The sequence below is a fragment of the Cornus florida genome, unplaced genomic scaffold (genome assembly GCF_030987335.1).
Source record: "Cornus florida cultivar Cherokee Brave unplaced genomic scaffold, ASM3098733v1 CherokeeBrave_3.0.0_Hap2_Chr01, whole genome shotgun sequence".
Lineage (NCBI taxonomy): Eukaryota > Viridiplantae > Streptophyta > Magnoliopsida > Cornales > Cornaceae > Cornus > Cornus florida.
The window spans coordinates 18012646-18035996 of NW_026775571.1; the positions used below are offsets into that span (position 1 = coordinate 18012646).

Genomic DNA, 23351 nt, shown 5'->3' on the forward strand with positions numbered 1-23351 from the left:
ATTCATTTTCACATTTTGTCAAGTCATGGACTCTTGGAAATTCCTTCTGGTCATTTTTCTCCAGTTTCAGAGTTTTTGGACCCGATTGCCGCCGAACTTGTTTGGGACATAACTTTCTGCTCGCGACTCGGTTTTTGACGTTGTTTCTTCCATTGTTCATATTTTCTCATTTTGAATCTTTTTTGTTCAGGAAGTTTTGCCATTTGAGCACGTTTGGTCAAACTCTTCGGGGCACTTTTTGAGATTTCTTTAAAAGGGGGGTGAAATATTTTATTTTTCATCTTCCCCACTCTCCTTGCATGACCTGAAGCAGCCATGGATGCCCATGGATCTGCCACCTTCTCTCTCCTCCGTTGATTTACTTTTCCTAAGTGAAAAGTCTTCGGCCTTCACGGTTTTTGTTCCCCACGACGTGTTCTACCATTCTCCCTTATTAGAATTCATTTCCGACCACTTCTTAAGTTTGGGTTTAAAGTTAAGTTGTGATTTTCATGGGGCTTCCTTTGGATTCATGTAGATCATGTTGTCCCCGTCAAAACCCTTCGATTTCGGCGGATTCGGAACACTTTTCTTCTGATGGGGATTTGGGGTTTTCATCTCAAATTGAGGTAGGGGGTGTTATAATTTACTTTCTTGCTATATTACATGCTTGTGATGCTTATACAACTTGTTTGCATGCTTGAATCAAAAAATCTAAAGATTTTATTATTATTTTTCTTGTGAAGGATTTAATTTTTCCGGTTATCCGTAGCTTTGTTTAAGTCATGTGGCCTAATCTAGCTTTAAATCAACATGTGATAGCATATTATATTAGGCCCTAGCATACTCTTCAACATAGATTAAATTGAGAGTAATCGAAGAAGTTTTGAAATCTAGTAATATTTAATTTATTAGATTAATTAATTTGCTCCAAGTGTACTATTCATCCCGTTGGATTTCCGACTTGAAATTCTTGATGTGCATGCAATATAGTTTCACATATATTAAATCTAGAATATTTGATTTAGTTTTGAAGCCTTTTATTTATTATTTTTCTTGTATTAAAGTTTAATGCACATGGCCGTAACTTGTATAGAATGTACTTGTATAATGCTCTTAAATCAAGTCTTGACATGTTTAATAACATATATTAATTTGAGATCATTTGGACGAGTTTCAAAATATAGAGATTTTAATTTAATGAATTAATTAAAATCCATTCAATGGTTCCATGAGCTAGATTAAGTTTCTAACCTTGTATTCATAATTTCCTTGGCAAGTTCCTTCACGTATATCAAATCAAGAATAATCGGATAAGTCTTCAAACTTATATTTAATTAATTCCCTTGTATGGAATTTAATTCACATGGTTGCATCTTGTATGTAATGGACTTGTAACTTGACAATGAACTTGGCCTTGACATGATCCTTGAAATAACTTGTTCGTAGAACATTTTGACTCACCTTGAAATCTTGATAATTTAATCCTTGAGCAGATTAAATTTCCTTTTATGTCTCCCTCGAGTTAATCATGCCTTGATATCATGTATCTAGACTTCTTGTATCTTGGTTTCATTAATGTGCTTAATGAACATGCTCATTTGTTTCGGAATGGTTTATTTACATATGTGTTGGTTAGTATACAATTGAATCATGTATCTTATACTTATGGTGTATTTGCTTCGATGGATTCCATGTGTTATTTATCTTGGTTATGGTCTATATAAACGCACACATTGATTTCTTGACATTTCACATGCCATCATAGTTGAGAACTTAGGGTATGACTTGTGTGTTCCAAAATCTTGGTTGTGTAAGATATGTGGTTAATGCGTTTCTTGTATTTTGATACAATCTTGACTTGCATAACTTACTGATTTTGGACTTGGGATATCAATCAAGAATTGACATGGCTAGGACTCAGTTCTAGTACGGGGGAATGTCCCTCTACACTGTAGTGCGCACTAAGGGAAAGGTACCTATGGGTGAGTAACCCTAAAGTGATCTCAAGAGTACGGTTTTAATCCGGGCGATATCTAAGTTTCCACATTAATTGATTTCACTCTTTAAATTTCAAGTTGCTATTCCTTAAAGATTTAAACTTGTCGTGTATGTGAAATGCACCAATCTTGTCTCATTGCATAGATTTTATGCTTCATTCATGATTTAACTCCTTAAATTCTAAGTGTTGTATTCCTTGAAGATTTAAGACTCTTTTTGTGTTATGTGGTAGATTCTACCCATGTTTAAATGCATAGATATTATGCCTTGCTCCTGACTCCATGTATCTTCCTTTTCGTATTTTATGGAATATCCCATCCTTGTTTAATTGTGTAGATATTATGCATTATCCTTGATGTCATGTGTAACTCTTTTCATGTTATGTGAATGGTTCCAACTTTGTCTAATAGCATAGATATTATGCCATGTTCTTGATTTCGTGTATTAACCCTTTCGTGTTAATTAGAATGCTCTAATCATGTTAATTGTATTGATAATGCAATTCATGTTAATCTATGTTCTAGTATCCTTTTGTATGTTGTATGGAATCATTCCAAGCCTTGCTTAATTGTATTGATAATGCAATTCATGTTAATCTATGTTCAAGTAACCTTCTTGTCATGTTCTTGGATTATCCCAACTTTGACTTGTTTTATATATGTATATATATCATGATTCTTGTTGCTTATACTCCATGGTAGCTTAGGATAATCCCTGAGTCTAATCTTTGACATAGACGTTAGGTGGCATGATCCCTTTTGAACTATATCATGTTAATCTTAAAAATCTCTGAAGAAATCGAGTTGATGCATGCTCATCCCCTACGAATAAACTTGTTAGTCTTGTTTATTCACCCTGAAGTTACTGGGTGTTTTACAGGTAAAGAAGTTTTGTTGTGGGATACACAACACTTTTAGACATGCTAGAAGTCTTGAAGTATTTTTTATGACATTGAATATGCAAATGTTAGCATATCATGTTTGCTTTTGTTTATTTTAACAAAGCTTATATCTTTTGATTCCATGTATGTAATGTGTACCTAAGTACACTCTTTACAATGTATTTGATATGTATGAGATGAGGCCGACGGCCATTGACATGTATATTGAATTCTATGTATGTTTTAGCTTCATGAAATATTATGAAAATATTGAAAAATGCCAAGTCATTGTCTCACCATGGTTGCATCGGGTGTGGGAATTCCATTTTCATTCTTTCATAGGGTCTCATAAATCATGTTTGAAGTGTAGCCAAGGGCCAAATGGTCATTTGAAACCATTTCCTAATTTTGGTTTTCATTTTTCCCATTTCAAGTCCATTTTTGCCTTTTTGGCCGTTGGGGGGTCGAATTTTGTATCGGTGGTATTTTTAAGCCATGGACCATTGTAGCACGTCCAAATAGGTAAGTTACATTTGCGTGCATGGTCGTTTCTGGGTAAAACCTCTTCCTTGGCAAATTGAGCATCCTAAGGATTCATTTTGCACTTTTATTGCATAATCTGGTTTAGGGGCACTTTAGGGTTTTCCTTCAAGAAATAATTTCCGATCTTCACATGGTCACTTAGAAAACGTGATTTTAGGGGGGGGGGGGGTTTCTTTTTCATGTTTTTCCAGAAAATATCATGTTCGTGCCGGAAATTCCGTGCAAAGTTCACTTTTCTGCTATGCTTGTAGTAGCTTTTTAACCCTCTTGCCCCTTTTTGATCTAGGGGCATTTTGGGTATTCCACAGTGCATTTTTTTTGTTTTCTTTAGCGTTTCGAGTAGAAAACATGATTTTAAGGGGGGTTTCTTCTTTGTGTTTTTGCAAAACAAATCGTTTTGATGCCGAAAAACAACTCGCAGATCTGGGAACCTGGTGCGTTTCAGGTTTTTCCAAAAAATGTTCTGATCTTAGGGGCATTTCAGGTATTTCACTTGGAGAAAAAAATCTTCTCTTGACATGGTCATGTAGAAAACATGATTTTGGGGGGTTTTTGTTCACAACTTTTTGCCAAAAAAATGTAGTTTAAGCCCTCAAAACCACATTTGAAGTCCAAAAATCTGTGCAGACCCTGCACATGCTTGAAACCCAGAAAGTTGTTTTTTTTTAACTTTGAGGCTTCATATCTTCGTCGTCCCAACTCCAAATCAAGTGATTTTTGAGTCTAGATTTATTGGTTTTTCCTTTTCTATCTAATGGTATTCTCAATTGCATCTGGTTTTGTCTAAAAAGACCAGTTTACCCCTTGTAAAGTACCATTGCCACACTTGTTTTAAAAACCCAAAAGTTTAATTTTATGAAACTTTGGAGTTTCATATCTTCTTCAACCGGACCCCGAATCATGTGACTCTTGAGTCCATCTTGGTTAGTTTTTCGTTGTCTTTCCAGTGGTGTGCTCGGTGGCACCGGAATCCATACTTTCAAAAATGATTATTTTGCCCCAAGGGGCTTATTTGTCATATTTTTAACCTTTGGCTTCCGCATCAATTCTCATTGAGTTCCACGACCTCATGGAAGGTCATTTTGACTTCTTAGAGTCTTGTTTTCTGTTTTTGCTTCCGCATATCGGATCTGTTATTGGGTCAATCTTCGGTTCATCACAGGACACGCTGGCCCAAAAAACCAGGGTCGTCACAATCTTGGGTAAAAATTCTAGTTTTTTCTAATAAAGAATAGCAAAAGAAGGGAACTAACCTTGGAAATGGAGTTCGCAAGACACCCAGTAGCAAAGGAAAAGTTAGAACGCAAAGGTAAAAGCTCGCCGAAAAAAATAAAAAAGTTCGCTGGAAAGTACAGAAAGGATACAAAGATGAAAAGGTTGAAGGAAGACAAGAGGTGAATAGCTTGAGTTTTTTAAAGTCAAAACAACTTGGCATCTAGGAAGCTACAGTAATAATGGTACAACCGATCTCAAAGTTTGATCATTTGAACCAACCACTCGCCTACCCACGTCATTACTTCGAGCCGTCATACCATGAGTATGTCCTTTCGATAATCCCACCCTAATTAATTAGGGGGAGATTATGGGGGCAGATAAGGACGCCTAAAATGACTTAGGCTGGGTACAATCCAGATGGTTGTGAATGGGTCAGACAAAGACTACTGCTTTGGACCAAGTCCTTGTTAACCGAGCCCAAGATATTGAAATTAGGTTAGAAGCCCGGTTTTGGATGGAAGGGGCAGAGCCCACAATGAAGAAAAGGCCAAAAAAATAGCTCATCTCAAGTAGTTAGTTAGAAAATATCTAGAAGGTCTGTAACAGTCTATAAATAGGCTAAAAATAGAGGGAAAATAGGTTGAAAAATTTTAAAATGTAGAATTATCCTTTTTAATTTGAGAAGGAAAATTTCTTGCATCTTTATGTATATATATGATTCTTTAGATTAATGTGTGTTACAATTGTAGTTTAATTGGATGGTTTATTTTTTGACTTGATGAGTTGTGCTACATCCTAGTTTACTTGTTGTTAAGTGGACAATTCATTCTTGTATTTCAAATTCCATGCTCATTGTTGCAATTGATAACACACATTTTAGTTACAACATTGTTCTTTCCCCAATTAGAAGAATGCTATTGGTTTAGGGATGATGAGCACTGAAAACTGCGTATTTAAACCCCTTAAACTTAGGCATTCTAGTACCTTTATCTATCTTACTTTACCGTTTTAGATTGATTTCGTATTATTTCCATTTTCAGGCACTTGTCCCGAAAATAAGCTAACTCAGCCAAATAAGAGCTTAATTGAAGCAATTCTGGGATTAATCAAATAAAAGAGCAAAGTAGAGAAAGAAGGAAGCAAATGAAGCCAAAGGTGGCAAGCAGCAAAGTTCGATCGATCCAAGTTCAAGGTTCGATCGATCGAACAATGATCAATCTCAACACTTCAAGATAGATCCAAGCCTTGACCCAAAAGCATAATGTTCCAAAAGTTCGATCGATCTAACACCATCTTTCGATCGATCGAACACTTTTGTCCTTATTCAAATGATTGATCCTATCCACAGCTGTACCACCTACTAACCACTTTTGTCCTTTTCCCATAAATATCTCCTATAAATATCTCAAATTTGTCTTTTTCCAAAAAGCTCAGCCAGTTGGATCGATCCAGCCTAAGTTCGATCGATCTCACATACTTTCGATCGATCGAACTTCCTCCAGTGCGAAAAAGTTAAAATTCCATCTTATTGAAAGTTGTCCGTTATTCAATCATTAGGGAATATTGTATGCACGACCCCATCTCATTTTGGGTGTCATTTTGACCTACCAATATAAGGATAAGGATTGTTTTTTCAAGAGAGAGCCAACATTATTTTCATATCATCTCTTGGAAAGGAAGTTTGGAGGAGGAGGAGGCTAGAGACACCATTGGAAACTCTTCATCAATAAGGAGCAGATTTCAACCATGAAATTAGCCCTTGAGGGTTGGAGTATCATCACCATGAGTGGCTAGACATCCTCTTGGGGCTAGAGTTAGCCCCAAGCATGTTTTCTATATCTTAATCTTGTGTATTGTTGAGGGATTAGTGTTGTAATTGATGTTTTGACACTTTGATATATATAGATCTTGTTTATTCAATGATTTATGTGGTTTAATGCTTCCAATTGGTCATTTCATTCTATCCATATGTCTATGTATGCTAGAATAGATGTTCAAATACTTATCTCTAAATTTTGTGTTATTGATGCATGTCTATGTGTATTGATGCTATAGATTTAGAGATTGTCAAAACATTGTGCTTAAAAGAATGCTTTTGTGATTCTCTTGATGGTTCATGCTTATCTTTTGATGGATTGTGCCTCTCCCCTAGTTTATTTTCATGCTAGTACTGTAGATGTAGTGTAGTTGTAGTGTAGTGTTAAATGGAAGGACAATCTATGCTTGTTTGATGATCCAAGTTTTTGAATACAATTAGCAAATGTCTTTCTCCTTGTGTTGTATTTGAATTGTGAGCTTAATGAAATGATTAATGACTTGTTTTGATATATTGTGCCTTTCACATGATATTTAGACAGTACATGCTTAACTAGTCATCCTTGTTTGTTGAATCAACCAAATACACACACACCAATATTGCAACCCACTATTTGCCCTCATTAATCACTTGTCAATGATATAGAAATGCATTGCTTGGTGGTGATCTCTAAACCCCAAGATCTCTATCTCTCTCTCTCTCTTACTTACTCTTAATTACACTCTTTTGCTATTACTTAGTTTAATTTAGTTACTCTTTAATCAACCAACCAACCATTATTTGATCACTCGACCTACTAGCCCTAATTATGATTCCACGACATTGCTCGATCCTCACAGTCCCTTAGGACGATCCCTACTCACTCTTGCTACGTTAGTAGTAGTGTTGGTAGTGGTTTTTATAAATTTAAATTTGACCCAAAAGGCTTTTCTTGAACCGCACATTCACTACATCAAATTTTGGCGTTCACAAACAGCATTAACTCGTCAAATTTTGGCGCCGTTGCCGGGGATTTGTTGATTAGATTTGGCAACGTCGGATTTGTGGAATTGATTAGAATTAGTACTCTTTGGATCCTGTTTTACTTTATTTTTCTTTTTCTTTTTGATTACTTATTGTGTTGTTCTTACTTAACTAGGTGCATTGTTGGAGAGGAAGCAAGCAAAGGAGCCATTGAGCATTCAATTCAAGCAAGCAAAGAAAGGAAAAATGTTAAAAACTTAAAAAAAAATTTGCTAAGCTAAGCTTTAAAATTTGGAGTGGAAGTGCTAAAGGACCTTTGTGAGATTTTCTTTACTCAATCCCTTAGTTAAATCGTCGGCCCGCGTGAAGGCTTATCTTTTATTGTCATGCATCATTGAGTTAAAGTATGGGAGTATGAATTTAATGTTTGTGGAAGAAGTCTAATTGCATTATTGTGAAGGCATAGTGTTTGTCATTCTTTGTGTTTGTTGTGTTTTGTATTGTGCATACATGTACGTCGTTCATTGAGACCAACTCTTGCCCCTCTTGATTTGCATCTTGAATCTATCATTAGAAATCCTAGGGGAAGAGGAAGTTCAAATAGTGCTAATCTTTCAATGGATGACCATAATGATAATTATGTTGAGGACATTTTTCACATAGACCAACAAGGTATCCTTCATCCCAATGTGTACAATGAGAACATACAAGTACCATTAGGCATGCCTAAGCCATTCATTCACCAACCACCACAACAACAAGGCCAAGTTCCATATGAAATGCCAAGGCCAATGTATGCTCCACAACCTCCCGTCAACAATCAAGGAATTCAAAACCAAGGTGTTCATGTTGCACCTCAAGTAGCTAATCCACCTCTTGCTTTAAGAGATCACTATGTGCCTAATGAATACAATGCACCTACATGCATCCAATTGCCTCCATTTAGAACACATCATTATGAAATGAAGCCACAAACCATTCAAATACTTCCTAACTATCATGGACTTCCAAGTGAAGAAACTTACAAGCATTTGGATGAGTTTCTTGAAGTATGTTCCACCGTAAAATATACGGACATGCCGGAAGAGGTTTAAAGGCTCAAACTTTTTCATTCACCTTAAAAGACAAGGTAAAGTATTGGTTTAACAATCTTAGGCCTTTTTTAATCACTTCTTGTGCAGAAATGCAACAAGAGTTCTTGAAGAAGTACTATCCGGTTTCTAAGACCAATGCCATGAGGATCTCAATTCGAGAATTTTCACATGGGGATGGAGAAACGTTTCATGAGGCATGGGAATGCTTCAATGAATTGCTTAAGAAGTGTCCACATCATGACATGCCCAAATGGCAATTAGTTCAATACTTCTTTGAGAACTTATCAGATAACTATAAGGGTATGGTTGACGCTTCCATGGGTGGCTCTTACATTGATAGGCATGAGGATGACGTGTGGCGTCTCTATGAAAGCATGAGTGAAAATTATTTGCATAGAACACTATCATCCAAGAATGGTAGAAATTCACAAGGTAGGAAGAGTGTAGACTTACATCAAGTTGAACATTCAAATGAAATAGCCGCCGAAATGAAGTCTTTGTCTCAAAGGTTTGATCAATTTTTTATTAACCAAAACTTGGCGAACTAAGTATCATCCTTCCCTAACCATTCTCATCGTACATCAAATGAAACATGTATGACTTGTTCTAGTGTTCTTCATTCTACTTCTCATTGTCCTCCCGGACAAGTGCAAAGTGAACCTAATGAACAAGTCAATGCGGCTTTTGTGAACCAAGGGAACAATCCTTATGGTACTCATTATAATCTAAGTTGGAGGAATCATCCAAATTTCTCTGGGAAAAACCAAGGAGAGGGCTCAAACCCTTCCCAAGGCGATTTTCAAGGGAAGTACATTCCACCTCCACTTCAAAACCAAGGATCCCAAGGTTATGGACCCTATCAATCACAAGGGAATCAATTTGCTAATTCTCATTTTCCTAACCAATCCTATTCCTAAGGTAATACTAGAAGTCCTGCCTTTGACGAGAAAGTTTTGAATACTTTGGGCACTTTAGAGGCTAACACTCAATTGCTTCATTCTCACTCTCAATCTATTACAAAGCTAGAAACCCAAGTAGGGCAAATAACAAGCACTCTTAATGCAAGAGAGAAGGGAAAAATACCTATAAATGCCCCACCTAAGCAACAATGTGTTGTGGAAACCCATTCCTCATTGGAAGGCCACGCCATTGAACATGTTAATGTGGTGACTACCTTACGGAGTGGTAGGATTGTGAACAATCAAGTTAGAGTGTCTAATGAAGAGAGTGAACCGGTGCAACCTCAAGTTGTCACCCATCCCGTTTCACATCCCATTCCTCCTTCATTGCATACACATGACCTTGTAGATGAGAAAGTCTTAAAAGATGTGTTTGAAAAAGAAGTTCTGAAAAAGGATGTTGAAAAGGTTTTATTAAAAAATGATTTAAAAACTTCATGTGTTGAAGAGAGTTCAAAAGAAAATTTTGAAAAAGTGTTTGAACCAAAGGTTCCTGTTGGCCTAAGGATTCTATCTAAAGGTCAATCTTATGTTTTGATGATTACAATCCATTAATGATGTTTATGTACTAATATTTTCATTGAGTGAAGTACAGTTGTTCAATCATTCAATCCTTAATGATGAGCTAGAAGTTCCATTTCAAGCATTCCAAACACTCAAGAAATGATTTCAAAGAAGCATCAAAGTGCAAGAAAATAAAGTAGAACTCGGTCTTCAAAGATCATTCAAGCTTTTTAGCAAATCTTCATCAAGCCTAGACGATCATAATCAAGAAATGAAGAAAAGGGTAGATAGGATGGTGAGATGCTAAGACTCAATGTCAAAGTTTAGTTGAATATATTTTGAACCTCAAAATTACAATTCATGCATATTATTCTCATCTCATCTCTCAAAGAACATAAAATTAGCTCATTAGGTTTTTAAACACATTCATATGAGCCTTACATCATACTGGATTTCATTTCAAGGCTCCTACTGAAAGTAGAGAAAGCTCTACAAAAAAAGTAGAGAAGGCTCTACAAAAAGTAGAGAAGGCTCTACGAAAGTAGAGAAGGCTCTAAAAATCTAGAGAAGGCTCCACTTTTCTATTGAGCCGTCTCCTTTTCAGAAAAAGAGCCTGCTCCACTTTTTTAATGGAGCCACCTCCATTTGAAATTGAGCCGCCTCCACTTTTGCAAAGAGCCGGCTCCTTCTAGGGTTTTGATCTACAACGGAAACTTTTTCATTTATTGTTGTCCAACCACCTGCAACAGCTATATCGACCATTGTTTATCTATAAATACAGAGGTTGGTCTGCATCAAAAAGTTACACAATTACAGAGAGCATTCTACCATTCCTAAAAAGCATTAAACAAGCATTCGTTGAGCTTTCATTCCCTCTGCTTTCATTTCCTCTCTTTATTTCATTCTACTGTAGTAATTCTGGGCTTCAGATATATATTCATCTTTACTATAGTCGTGAGCAGAACTGTGTACTTCTATCTTTGAGAGATTTATTGTACAATTCATTTTTTTTCAAGTTATTGTAAAAGGGTTGGTGTGACCCAAAAGAAAGTCTAGGAGAAGGGTGTTCTCTTAGCAAGGAAGAGAAGCAAGGTCTTGCTTAAACTGAAGGTTTGCTCTCCACCATTAAGGAGAAGCTCTAGTGATTTTGGGAAGTCTCAAAGGGGACCTTGAGCCGAGGAGTAGGAGTTTCCGAACCTCGCTAAATCACCGAGTCATTGTTTGCAATCTCTCATCTCTATCTCTCTTATACTTGTGCCATACACTGCTTGAATATTTCAATTTCTCTGTGATTAATAGTCTGTTAGATTTAATATTTTTAAATTGCAAAAATTGGCCCTTGACTCTATTCACCCCCCTCTAGAGTCAATTAGTGACTAACAATTGGTATCAGAGCCTAATCTCTAGAAAAAGATCTAACCATCTTAGAGAACGACCATGGCCAATACAAATTTTCATCAAGAAGGTCAATCTAACAATTGACCTCCTTGGTTTGACGGAAATGACTACAACTACTGGAAGATCAAAATGAGAGCATTTCTAAGAGGTGTTGATATAGATGTCTGGAAAGCCACAGAAAAAGGGGACCATGTTCCAACCAAAATTGTAAATGGTGAAACTGTTCCAACACCTGATATTAAATGGACCACAGAAAATGATCGTAGGCTTGTACAATGTAATGTCAAGGCTATCACCAATCTCTATTGTGCTTTAAGCAAAGACGAATTCAATAGAATTTCAGATTGCGAAACAGCCAAAGAAATTTGGGATAAACTTGAAGTTACCTATGTAGGGACCAGTCATGTAAAGGAATCCAAAATGAATATGCTTGTCCATAAATATGAACTTTTCACTATGAACAATAGAGAAACTATTAGTGAAATGTATTCTCGTTTTACTAACATTGTGAATCCTTTGAAGGCTCTTGGAAGATCATATACATCGTCCGACAATGTGAGAAAAATTCTTAGGTCTCTGCCTAAAAACTAGGAAGCCAAGAAGACCGCCAACCAAGAAGCCAAGGATCTCAATACACTCCCCATAGATGAACTTATTGGCTCATTAATGGCTTATGAGTTAGAGATGAATGATAGAGATGAAGACAAAGAAGCTCAAAAGAAGGATATAGCTCTTCAAGCCTCTGCGAAAGAAGTCACAATTGATAAAGCTCCTAATGATGAAGAAGAAGAAGAAGTTGCCTTCATTACCAAGACAGTGAGAAGAGTTCTTCAAATGAAAAAATTCCAAAAGAGTAACAACTTCAAAAGAAATGGTGCATCAAATGAGCAAGGAAAAAGAGAAGCACCTACATGTTTTCATTGTGGAAAACCGGGACATTTCAAATCCGATTGCTTTACCTACAAAAATGAAAAGGAAAGGAAAAAGAAAGGCAAAGCCATGCGAGCTACATGGGAAGATGATGTTTCAAATGGATCCGAAAGTGACGATGAACTCAATGAATTGGTCAATCTTTGTCTCATGGCCGATGAAGATGAGGTAAATTCTAATCATGACTCATTTGATTTAGAAACTTCATATGATGAATTAGTTGATGCACACAATTATTTGCTAGATGCTTTCAAAGAATTACATGATGAATTAGGCAAAATGGTTCAAAAGTGTGCTAGCCTTAGAAGAGAAAAGCTTATCATCTCTCAAAACCTTGAAAAATCTCAACTTGAAAATGAAACCTTGAAAAAGGAAAAAGAAATAGCTAAAGAAGCAGCCTCAATTGAGTTAATTTCTGAAAATGAATCATTGAAAGTCATTATTGAGGATCAAGTTGAAACCTTAGCCAAATTCACAAAAGGCAGAGAGAATTTAAGCATCATTCTTGGAAAACAACGAAATGCTTATACTAAGGATGGGCTTGGATTTGATCCTGATAACAAAGATTTATGTTTATTAAAAAGGAAAAATCCCTTGAACAATTACTTTGTTAAAAATCTCTCCTTTAGTGCAACATGCAATTATTGTAAAAAGATAGGACATAAGATCAATCATTGTCCTATTAGGCCATGTAGGACAAAAGAGATTTGGGTTGTTAAAGGAACTTATGTGCTTCTTCCTAACTCTCATGGACCCAAAAGAATGTGGGTACCAAAAGAAGATTACTCAAATTCATTTTGTAGGTTTGCGTGAAGTCTTCATATTCATCCAAGGACAAATGGTTCCTTGATAGTGGATGCTCAAGACATATGACGGGAGATCAATCAAAATTTCGCTCTATCAAACCTCACAAAGGAGGAAATGTTACATTCGGCGACAACTCAAAAGGCAAGGTCATTGGCATTGGAACTATTGGTATCTCCTCTTCCTTAACTATTGATGACGTTTTACTTGTTAAACAACTTATTTAGTATTAGCCAACTATGTGATAAAGGATATGATGTTTTGTTTAAATCGGATAAATGCATTGTCAAAAAGGATAATAATGAAGTTTTTCATCCTCTAAGAAATGGTAATGTGTATACTTTGCTTTTATGTGAATTACATGATCAAGATGTCAAGTGCTTTGTATCCTCAAATGAAAATTGTTGGTTGTGGCATAGAAGGTTAGGTCATGCTAGTATGGATTTAATTTCAAAGCTATCTAGAAATGAATTAGTCAAAGGCCTCCCAAAGACTAATTTTCTAAAGATAAAACTTGTAGGGCATACCAAATAGGTAAGCAAATTAAGACATCGTTTAAAAGGAAAAAGGACATAATGACTACAAGGCCACTTGAATTAATTCATATGGACTTATTCGGTCCAGAGAGAACTGCTAGTCTTGGTGGAAAACTTTATGCCTTTGTCATCGTTGATGATTACTCTAGATTCTCTTGGGTATTTTTCCTTCCACACAAAAATAAGGCTCATGCAATCTTTGCTAAATTTTGTAAGAGAGTCGAGAACGAAAAAGAATGTAAGATTAAGTCCATTAGAAGTGATAGAGGAAGAGAGTTCGATAACCAAGATGTAGAAAGATTTTGTGATGAAAATGGATACAATCATAATCTTTCTACTCTAGAACTCCTCAACAAAATGGAGTAGTTGAAAGGAAAAATAGGTCTCTCCAAGAAATGGCTAGGACTATGTTAAATGAACATAAATCTCCTAGAAATCTATGGGCCGAAGCCGTTAGTACCTCATGCTATGTCATAAATAGAGTAATCATTAGAAAACTTCTTAATAAGACTCCTTATGAACTTTGGAACAAAAGGAAGCCAAATATTGGATACTTTAAAGTTTTGAGGTGTAAATGCTTCGTGTTAAATGACAAAGAGCGTCTAGGAAAATTTGATCATAAATCGGATGAAGGTATTTTTCTAGATTATTCAACTCGTAGCAAAGCATTTAGAGTGTTCAACAAAAGAACACTAGTGGTTGTAGAATCTATACACGTCGTATTTGATGAATCACCATTACCCCCTCTTAGGTGCTCATTGGATGATAATAAAGATGTGATTGAGATTGAAAAGAACATCAAAAATCTTGATTTAAATGGTTCGTCTATTGAAGATCACTCCAAAGATGTTCCAAAAGATTGTCACTCTCATGAAGATACTCTTCCTAAGGCTTGGAAGCAAGTGTCCAATCATCCAATAAATCAAATTATTGGTGATCCATCTAAAGGAGTAAGCACTAGATCTCAAATAAGTAATGTTTGCAACTATGTAGCTTTTGTTTCCCAACTTGAACCAAAGAATATTCTTGAAGCCGAAAATGATGAATCTTGGCTCTTGGCCATGCAAGAAGAACTTAATCAATTTGAAAGAAATGATGTTTGGCATTTAGTTCCAAGACCTAAAGATAAAACTGTCATTGGCACAAAGTGGGTGTTTAGAAATAAAAAGGATGAATCGGGAACAATTGTGAGAAATAAGGCAAGGCTTGTTGCTCAAGGTTATAATCAAGAAGAAGGAATTGATTATGAGGAAACTTTTGCCCCCGTAGCTCGACTTGAAGCTATAAGAATGCTCCTTGCATTTGCATCTCATAAAAACTTTAAGTTATATCAAATGGATGTAAAAAGCGCTTTCTTAAATGGCTTCATTGAAGAAGAAGTGTATGTTGAGCCACCTCCTGGTTTTGAAAGCTATAGTTGTCCAAACCATGTTTTCAAATTGACAAAAGCATTGTATGGTTTGAAACAAGCTCCAAGAGCTTGGTATGAAAGACTAAGTGGTTTTTTACTTGCTAATGGGTTCATTCGAGGTAAAATTGACAATACTCTTTTCACTAAAACCATTGACTGCAACTTATTGGTCATTCAAATTTACGTTGATGATATTATCTTTGGATCAACCAATAGTGTTTTATGTGAAATGTTTGCCTCTTGTATGCAAAATGAATTTGAAATGAGCATGATGGGTGAACTAACCTTCTTCTTAGGGTTGCAAATTAAACAAACACTTGATGGTATTTTTGTTTGCCAATCTAAGTATGTTATCGATTTGCTAAAGAAATTTGGCTTGGAGGAAGTCAAACATGCCATTACTCCAATGAGCTCTTCTTTAAAACTTGACAAAGATGAAAAGGGAGTTAATGTGGATATTAAAAAATATAGAGGCATGATTGGTAGTCTCTTATATTTAACCGCTAGTAGACCGGACATCATGTTTAGTGTATGCTTATGTGCTCGTTTTCAATCTTGCCCTAAAGAATCTCATCTATGTGCTGTTAAACGCATCTTTCGCTATTTAAGTTATACTACATTCTTAGGTCTTTGGTATCCTAGACATACATCATTTGAACTTGTTGGTTACTCGAATGCTGACTTTGGAAGATGCAAAGTTGATAGAAAAAGCACTAGCGGGACTTGTCACTTCATTGGACAATCACTGGTTTCTTGGTCCTGTAAGAAACAAAACTCTGTCGCTCTATCAATGGCGGAAGCTGAGTATATTGCAGCCGGTAGTTGTTGTGCTCAAACGCTTTACATTAAGCAACAACTTGAGGACTTTGGATTTCATTTTGATCATGTTCCTATAATGTGTGATAATACAAGTGCAATTTGTATTTCAAAAAATCCAATTCAGCATTCTAGGACAAAGCATATAGAAATTAGGTACCACTTTCTTAGGGATCATGTCTCTAAGGGCGACATTGAACTTATGTTTGTCAATACGGAGAAACAATTAGCTGACATTTTTACAAAACCACTCCAAGAAGATAGGTTTTGCTTGCTTAGCAGGGAAATTGGAATGTGCTCAGAAGAAGAAATACAGCAGTAAAGCAAAGTAGCAGCAAAGCCAGCTTCATTCAAAAAAAGAGTCGTCTCTTTGAAGAAAAAGAGCCGTCTCTACACAAGGCAGAGTTGTCTCCACAGATGATATCACATTGCTTGCTCTGGGGATCTCAATGTTTTTTAAAAAGAGCCTGCTCTATAAAAACAAGAGCCGACTCCCCAACCTGCATACAAATTGGAATAGAAAGAGTCGTCTCTAGAAAAAGGTAGAGCCGGCTCCTTTAGTGCTATATTTTTTTTAAATTCTTGGGATCTCCTCTGCAGACAATTGAGCCTGCTCTAAAAATTTATTGAGCCGTCTCCAAAAATTGTTTAGAGCCGTCTCTATTTTCTTCCTTAAGCCGGCTGTTATTATTTTTATTTTTTTCCTTTTTTTTCTTTTCTATTTTTTCTCTCTGAGCCGTCTCAATATCCTTGAAGAGCCGGCTCCAAGTAACTTTCAAGAGCCGGCTCAACATTTTCAAGAGCCGGCTCAACATTTTCTAAGAGCCGGCTCAACATTTCCTAAGAGCCGGCCCCAAATCCTTTTACCGAGCCGGCTCCAAATTCTCCATGAGCTGGCTCTTCCATCAATTGCTTTAGTCTCGGCACTTCCTCATTTTGAGGTTATAACAGATCCATTCCAGAAGCATTTGGCTCTTCCATCTTGCCTTGGACGATTTTCTTCATTCTGTATTGCATGCCTCAACTGATAAAAATACTCCATTAATCCCCATCATTACAATGTCTAGGACTGTCATGCAATTGATCTGTAGGATATTGTAAGCCTCGGCAGTATCACTATTGGGCATAAACACTTCATTCCACAGAGTTTTTCGGCTAGGGCACTTCTCCATTCTCTTTGGGCATTGTGTTCTGTAAGTCTCTTCCTCTCAAATTCAATCATTATTGCAGATGATCTCACTTTTCATTCATATTTTCAGCTGTCCAAATTTTTTTTGGTTCATTTCCTTTAAGCTTTCCTTCATGAAACCCTCATATTCACTATTGTTGTTTATTTTTATTTTTTTGGTCAATCATCGTAAGAATATTGCTTACTATATGTTTTGCTATTCAAATTTTATACTTGCATAAATTTTGTTTGGCTCTATTTAATCTACTGCTTCATTATTGATCAAATCTTGAGATATTGCATAAATTTTGCTATCAAAACCAATTTTTTTTGTGTTTTGAATTTTTTTTGGGATAAATTTAAATCATGTGATGTCTATGGTTCATTTGGGAAGTTCATTCATAACTTTGTCGAACTCCTTCTCTTAAGATGAGTTTATTTTTATCTCAATCCCCTGAGCATGTTATATATATATTTTTTGGGGTTTTTCAAGCACACATTTTAGGATTGTTCCATACACTATCTTGTCAAAATTCCATATCCTTCCATTTAAATTTAAATTTGAATCCTCCATTATGATTCCAGTTTGGCTCTTTATATCTGGATAAATATTTTTTTTAAATTCTAACTAAATGTAAAACTTTAACCAGGGCCTTTTCCTTGGTTCAATTTGTTTTATTATTTCTAATGTTAATCTTCTGTCTAAACTTATTTGTGATTTGAATTTTTCATTGCCTTTTAAATTGAATCTTTATTCAGAGAATTCCTCTGTTATTTCAGTTTAATTTCTAGAAATGTCCACGGCTTCATCCTCACGTAGAAAGAATCCCTCTCGTGGACAAAAACGGTCTACTCAACATCATGATGAATCAGGCCCTAGTGAACCAAATCCTCCTCCACTTCAAATCTCTACCACCATGCTATATAAAAACCCCACATACAAAAGCATATATGACAAATTCTTTCAGCATAGAAAAGTGGCCACAGCAATGGTATTGTCTGACACAATTTGCCATGATCTTCATCTCAACACCTATAGATTGTTTGATGCAATTGGCCTTGGATCATTTGTTGGAATGAATGAAGGTTACTATCCAAAATTAGTGAAGCTATTCTACACTCATCTTGAAGAAATGCCTGGAGAAGAAAAACTTAACTGCTATGTGGCTGGAATATATTTTCACCTTGATACAAACAGCATTACTCGATCCTTCATCTTCCGTCTGTGGATGGAATTCAATTCTATTCTCATTTCAACTGGTTTAAAGGACAAGGTTTTGATAAACTAGCAGCTATTCGGCAAATGAGTTATGATTCAAATGTAACAAATACCAGAGAAGTCAACACCAAACAATTAACTATGGAAGCTCGGCTGATTCACAAGATCATCATGTACTCTATTCTTCCCAAATCTGGCAGTCGATCCAAAGTTTCCCACATGGACGTCTTTCTTATCTGGTGTGTCTTAAATGGTAAGCACTTTGATCTTGCATACATTATATTTCATCACCTTCTTACATGCAAAAGAAAGAAAAAGGTCTCTCTATATTATCCCATGGTTCTCTCACACATATTTATGGCTAAAAAGGTTCCGCTTGATAGTCGTGAAGCAGTCAAACCAGGGCCAAGACACATTCTCACTGCCTCAAATCTTGCATCAATGGGGCTAAAAAGGGATTACAATGGAGTGTGGTTTTATCCTAGGCAACGAAGGTTGGAAGAGGCTCGAGCTAGAGGAGAAGAGATTGAGGATGTTGATGATGGGGATGAAGATGACCATGAAAGTGATGACGATGATGAAAATAAGGAAGTTCCAGTTGAAAATCGAACCAATCGTGCTCTCTTGTTGGAAATTCTCAAAGGGACTCGTCAGAACCAAGCCACTCTTGAAAAACAACAAACTCAACTTGACGAAATGCACATGGCAATCGCTCATCTTAATGAGGATTTTACAGAATTTCGAAACCAATATGGACCCTCTTCTCCTTAGAATAGTTTTTCTCTATTTTGTGTGCACTTATTAGCTTTATTTGCTTTAGAGAAGTCTTTTTCTGTGTTTTATAAACTATGCTTTTATCTGTCATATGGTACTTGTATTCACAGTCTCTTTCTGTTATCTATAAAATGCTATTTCTGCTTATCTTTTGCCCTTTAATTCATTCTTCTTTGATTTTTCCTGAAATGGCCAGTGATTTTTCTTTATCTATTCATTTCACCTTCTTTTTTTTTTAGATGACAAAGGGGGAGAAAGATGTGTTATCATGCTAATGTGCTATTCTATTATTTTTTAAGTATCTTGATAGATGCATATTGATAGGGGGAGCCTTCTAAAAATGTCTGTGAAATTTATATGCTAAAATTATTGCTATTGAATCGAGTTTGATATAATTTTCAAAATATGCTACATGTTGACTATAAACACATCAATGTTTTGTCATCATCAAAAAGGGGGAGATTGTTGGCCTAAGGATTCTATCTAAAGGTCAATCTTATGTTTTGATGATTACAATCCATTAATGATGTTTATGTACTAATATTTTCATTGAGTGAAGTACAGTTGTTCAATCATTCAATCCTTAATGATGAGCTAGAAGTTCCATTTCAAGCATTCCAAACACTCAAGAAATGATTTCAAAGAAGCATCAAAGTACAAGAAAATAAAGAAGAACTCGGTCTTCAAAGATCATTCAAGCTTTTCAGCAAATCTTCATCAAGCCTAGACGATCATAATCAAGAAATGAAGAAAAGGGTAGATAGGATGGTGAGATGCTAAGGCTCAATGTCAAAGTTTAGTTGAATATACTTTGAAGCTCAAAATTACAATTCATGCATATCATTCTCATCTCATCTCTCAAAGAACATAAAATTAGCTCATTAGGTTTTTAAACACATTCATATGAGCCTTACATCATACTGGATTTCATTTCAAGCCTCCTACTGAAAGTAGAGAAGGCTCTACAAAAAAAGTAGAGAAGGCTCTACAAAAGTAGAGAAGGCTCTAAAAATCTAGAAAAGGCTCCACTTTTCTATTAAGCCGTCTCCTTTTCAGAAAAAAGAGCCTGCTCCACTTTTTTAATAGAGCCGCCTCCATTTGAAATTGAGCCGCTTCCACTTTTGCAAAGAGCCGGCTCCTTCTAGGGTTTTGATCTACAACGGAAACTTTTCCATTTATTGTTGTCCAACCACCTGCAACAGCTATATCGACCATTGTTTATCTATAAATACAGAGGTTGGTCTGCATCAAAAAGTTACACAATTACAGAGAGCATTCTACCATTCCTAAAAAGCATTAAAGAAGCATTCGTTGAGCTTTCATTCCCTCTGCTTTCATTTCCTCTCTTCATTTAATTCTACTGTAGTAATTTTGGGCTTCAGATATATATTCATCTTTACTATAGTCATGAGCAGAACTGTGTACTTCTATCTTTGAGAGATTTATTGTACAATTCATTTCTTTTCAAGTTATTGTAAAAGGGTTGGTGTGACCCAAAAGAAAGTTTAGGAGAAGGGTGTTCTTTTAGCAAGGAAGAGAAGCAAGGTCTTGCTTAAACTGAAGGTTTGCTCTCCACCATTAAGGAGAAGCTCTAGTGATTTTGGGAAGTCTCAAGGGGGACCTTGAGCCGAGGAGTAGGAGTTTCTGAACCTCGTTAAATCGCCGAGTCATTGTTTGCAATCTCTCATCTCTATCTCTCTTATACTTGTGCCATACACTGCTTGAATATTTCTGTTTCTCTGTGATTAATAGTCTGTTAGATTTAATATTTTTAAATTGCAAAAATTGGCCCTTGACTCTATTCACCCCCCCTCTAGAGTCAATTAGTGACTAATAGTTCCTTTTCCGGTTGCCTTAAAAGGATCCATTTCAAAAGATAAACAAAAGGCAAAAACCAATGAAATCATGGAAATATTTAGGCAAGTGAAAGTTAATCTTCCACTATTGGATGCAATCAAGCAAATTCCGGCTTATGCCAAATTCCTGAAAGACCTGTGCACCCAAAAGCGGAAGAACAAGAGCCAAGCACCAAGAAAAGTGGTTTTGACCGAGCAAGTAAGCTCAATTTTGCAACATAACACTCTTTCAAAGTTTAAGGACCCCGATTCACCCACTACATCATGCATTATTGGTGATCATATCATTAATTGGGCGCTTCTTGACTTAGGAGTAAGTGTTAATCTTCTTCCATACTCGGTTTATGTCAAATTGGGCTTAGGTGAATTAAAACCGACGTCGGTAGTTTTGCAACTTGCCGACCGATCCATTAAGAAGCCTAGAGGTATAATTGAGGATGTTTTGATAAGGATTGACAAATTCTTCTTCCCGGTTGATTTTGTTGTCATAGACACGGAACCGGTTCCCAATCCTAAGAGCCAAATTCCCGTTATCCTTGGCCGTCCTTTCTTGGCAACCGCTAATGCCAACATCAATTGTAGGACGGGGATAATGAAGATTTCATTTGGCCACATGAAGGTGAAGTTGAATATCTTTAATCCCACACCCAATTCATTTGACAAATATAAAAGAGAAGTCAATGTTGTAGATGAATGTCATGATCTTCAATGCCAAGGAAATGAGCTTTTGTGTAAAACTAAAACTTTCAAAGGATCATCTTCAACCTTGCATTCTAAAAGTCTTGTTTCAAACTCTTGCTTTGAAAGGGCATGGAAGCCTAAAGGTTGTAATTGCATAGACAAGGGACCAAAGACGTCTTTTGAGCTTAGTCCAACAAGTTCTTCAATGAACCATTTGCTGGGCGGAGTTCAAAGCATCCATCACCCCAACAAGGAGGGGATGCATTATAAGATCTTTGATCCGGGCTAAAAGTGTCCAATGTCTTGCTAGAGACGTTAAAGACTAGCAAGAGCATTCGTAGGGTGTCAAAACCCTATTCCTCCCCCATTTCTATCTTTCATTTCATTTCTTGCAAAGTTTAGATACTTGTTTTTGGTTTATATGCATTTCAAGGAACTTTGGTGAGGATTGCATAAGCTTTCAGGTCATTATTGAGCATTTTGCAAAGTTCAATAGATCTCAAACTCATCTTCGATCGATCGAACTTTTCTTTGCATCCAACACTTCAAAAAAATTTTGACCTGCAGAAACCTACATCCAAATCACCTCTCTGTCCCACTGTTCGAACCAACTCCAAGATCGATCAAGAGACCTTCGATCGATCTGTGACGGCCCAAGTTTTGTAAACCCGGTGCATCAGTGATGACCAAAAGATGACGCGATAACGGATCCAAAATGCGGAAGCGAAAGGTGAAACAACGGTCTCTAGAGATAGAATGCATCTCTAAGACACCAATGTGACCCTCAATGAGGTCATGGAACCCAAAGGAAAACAAATGCAGAAGTGTCGTTTCAAAAACGGACAAAAAGGAACCTAGGGGCAGAATGGTCATTTTGTAATTAAAAAAAAAAAGATGGATTCAAGTGCTACCGAGTGTACCACTGGGAAGACAATGAAAAACTAATCATGATGGACTCAAGAATTTCATTATTCGGATTCTGGACGAAGGAGAAACGATAAAACAAAGAAAAACGAGCAATAAAGCTAAAAGGGTAAACTGGTAATTATCCAAAAATATCTGGGTGTAACTGAGTACACCGTTGGATAGACAATGAAAAATTAATGAATTTAAAAAAAAAATTCACTTGATTTGGAGTCCGGATGAGGGAGAAAGGTCAAAAACAAAATCGACGTCTAGGCGGCCTGACGAAGGCCGTGAGAGCTACAGTGCCGTCAACCCACTACTGTTGCAACTGAGAGTAAAAACGAGCATCTAAATTGAATTTTCTGGAAAAACTTAAAGAAGAAACCCCCCCTAAAATCAAGTTTCCTACCCCGATCGTGGACGGAAATAAAAAAAATCTAAAATGCCCAGAATGCCCCCAAGAAAAATCAGGTCAAGAGGAAAAAAATAATCCGAGCTACTGCCCAAGTTTTGGAAATAGGGCTTCGGGAGGTTTTTAAATTGCCTAAATTGAAAATGCAATCTTAAAATATACCCACAAGACCTCCGGAAGTTTCGGATCGGTCGTGACGATTTTCAAAAAAAAGTCGATGAATAGTACCAACTCTATTTGTACTAAAAATTTGCAAAACCTAGCAACAAGGATTTTTCGGAAAAATATTGATTTTTGAGGGCAATGTTTTCTGGAAAAATACAAAGAAGAAACCCCTCTCAAAATTGAGTTTTCTACGTGACTTGTGAGGAAAAATGAAAAAAACGCATTGTGAAATACCTGAAATTCTCCTGAAACAGAATAGGGTAAAACTCCCTAAAAATGGTACTTAGAGTTTTTGTTTCATCAAGGAAGGTATTATTTGCT

At 36.3% G+C, this 23351-nt stretch overlaps 1 pseudogene; it reads right to left on the minus strand.

Moving 5' to 3' along the window:
• Positions 1-8636: 8636 nt before the first annotated feature.
• Positions 8637-8735, minus strand: LOC132284142 (small nucleolar RNA R71; annotated as a pseudogene).
• Positions 8736-23351: the final 14616 nt, after the last annotated feature.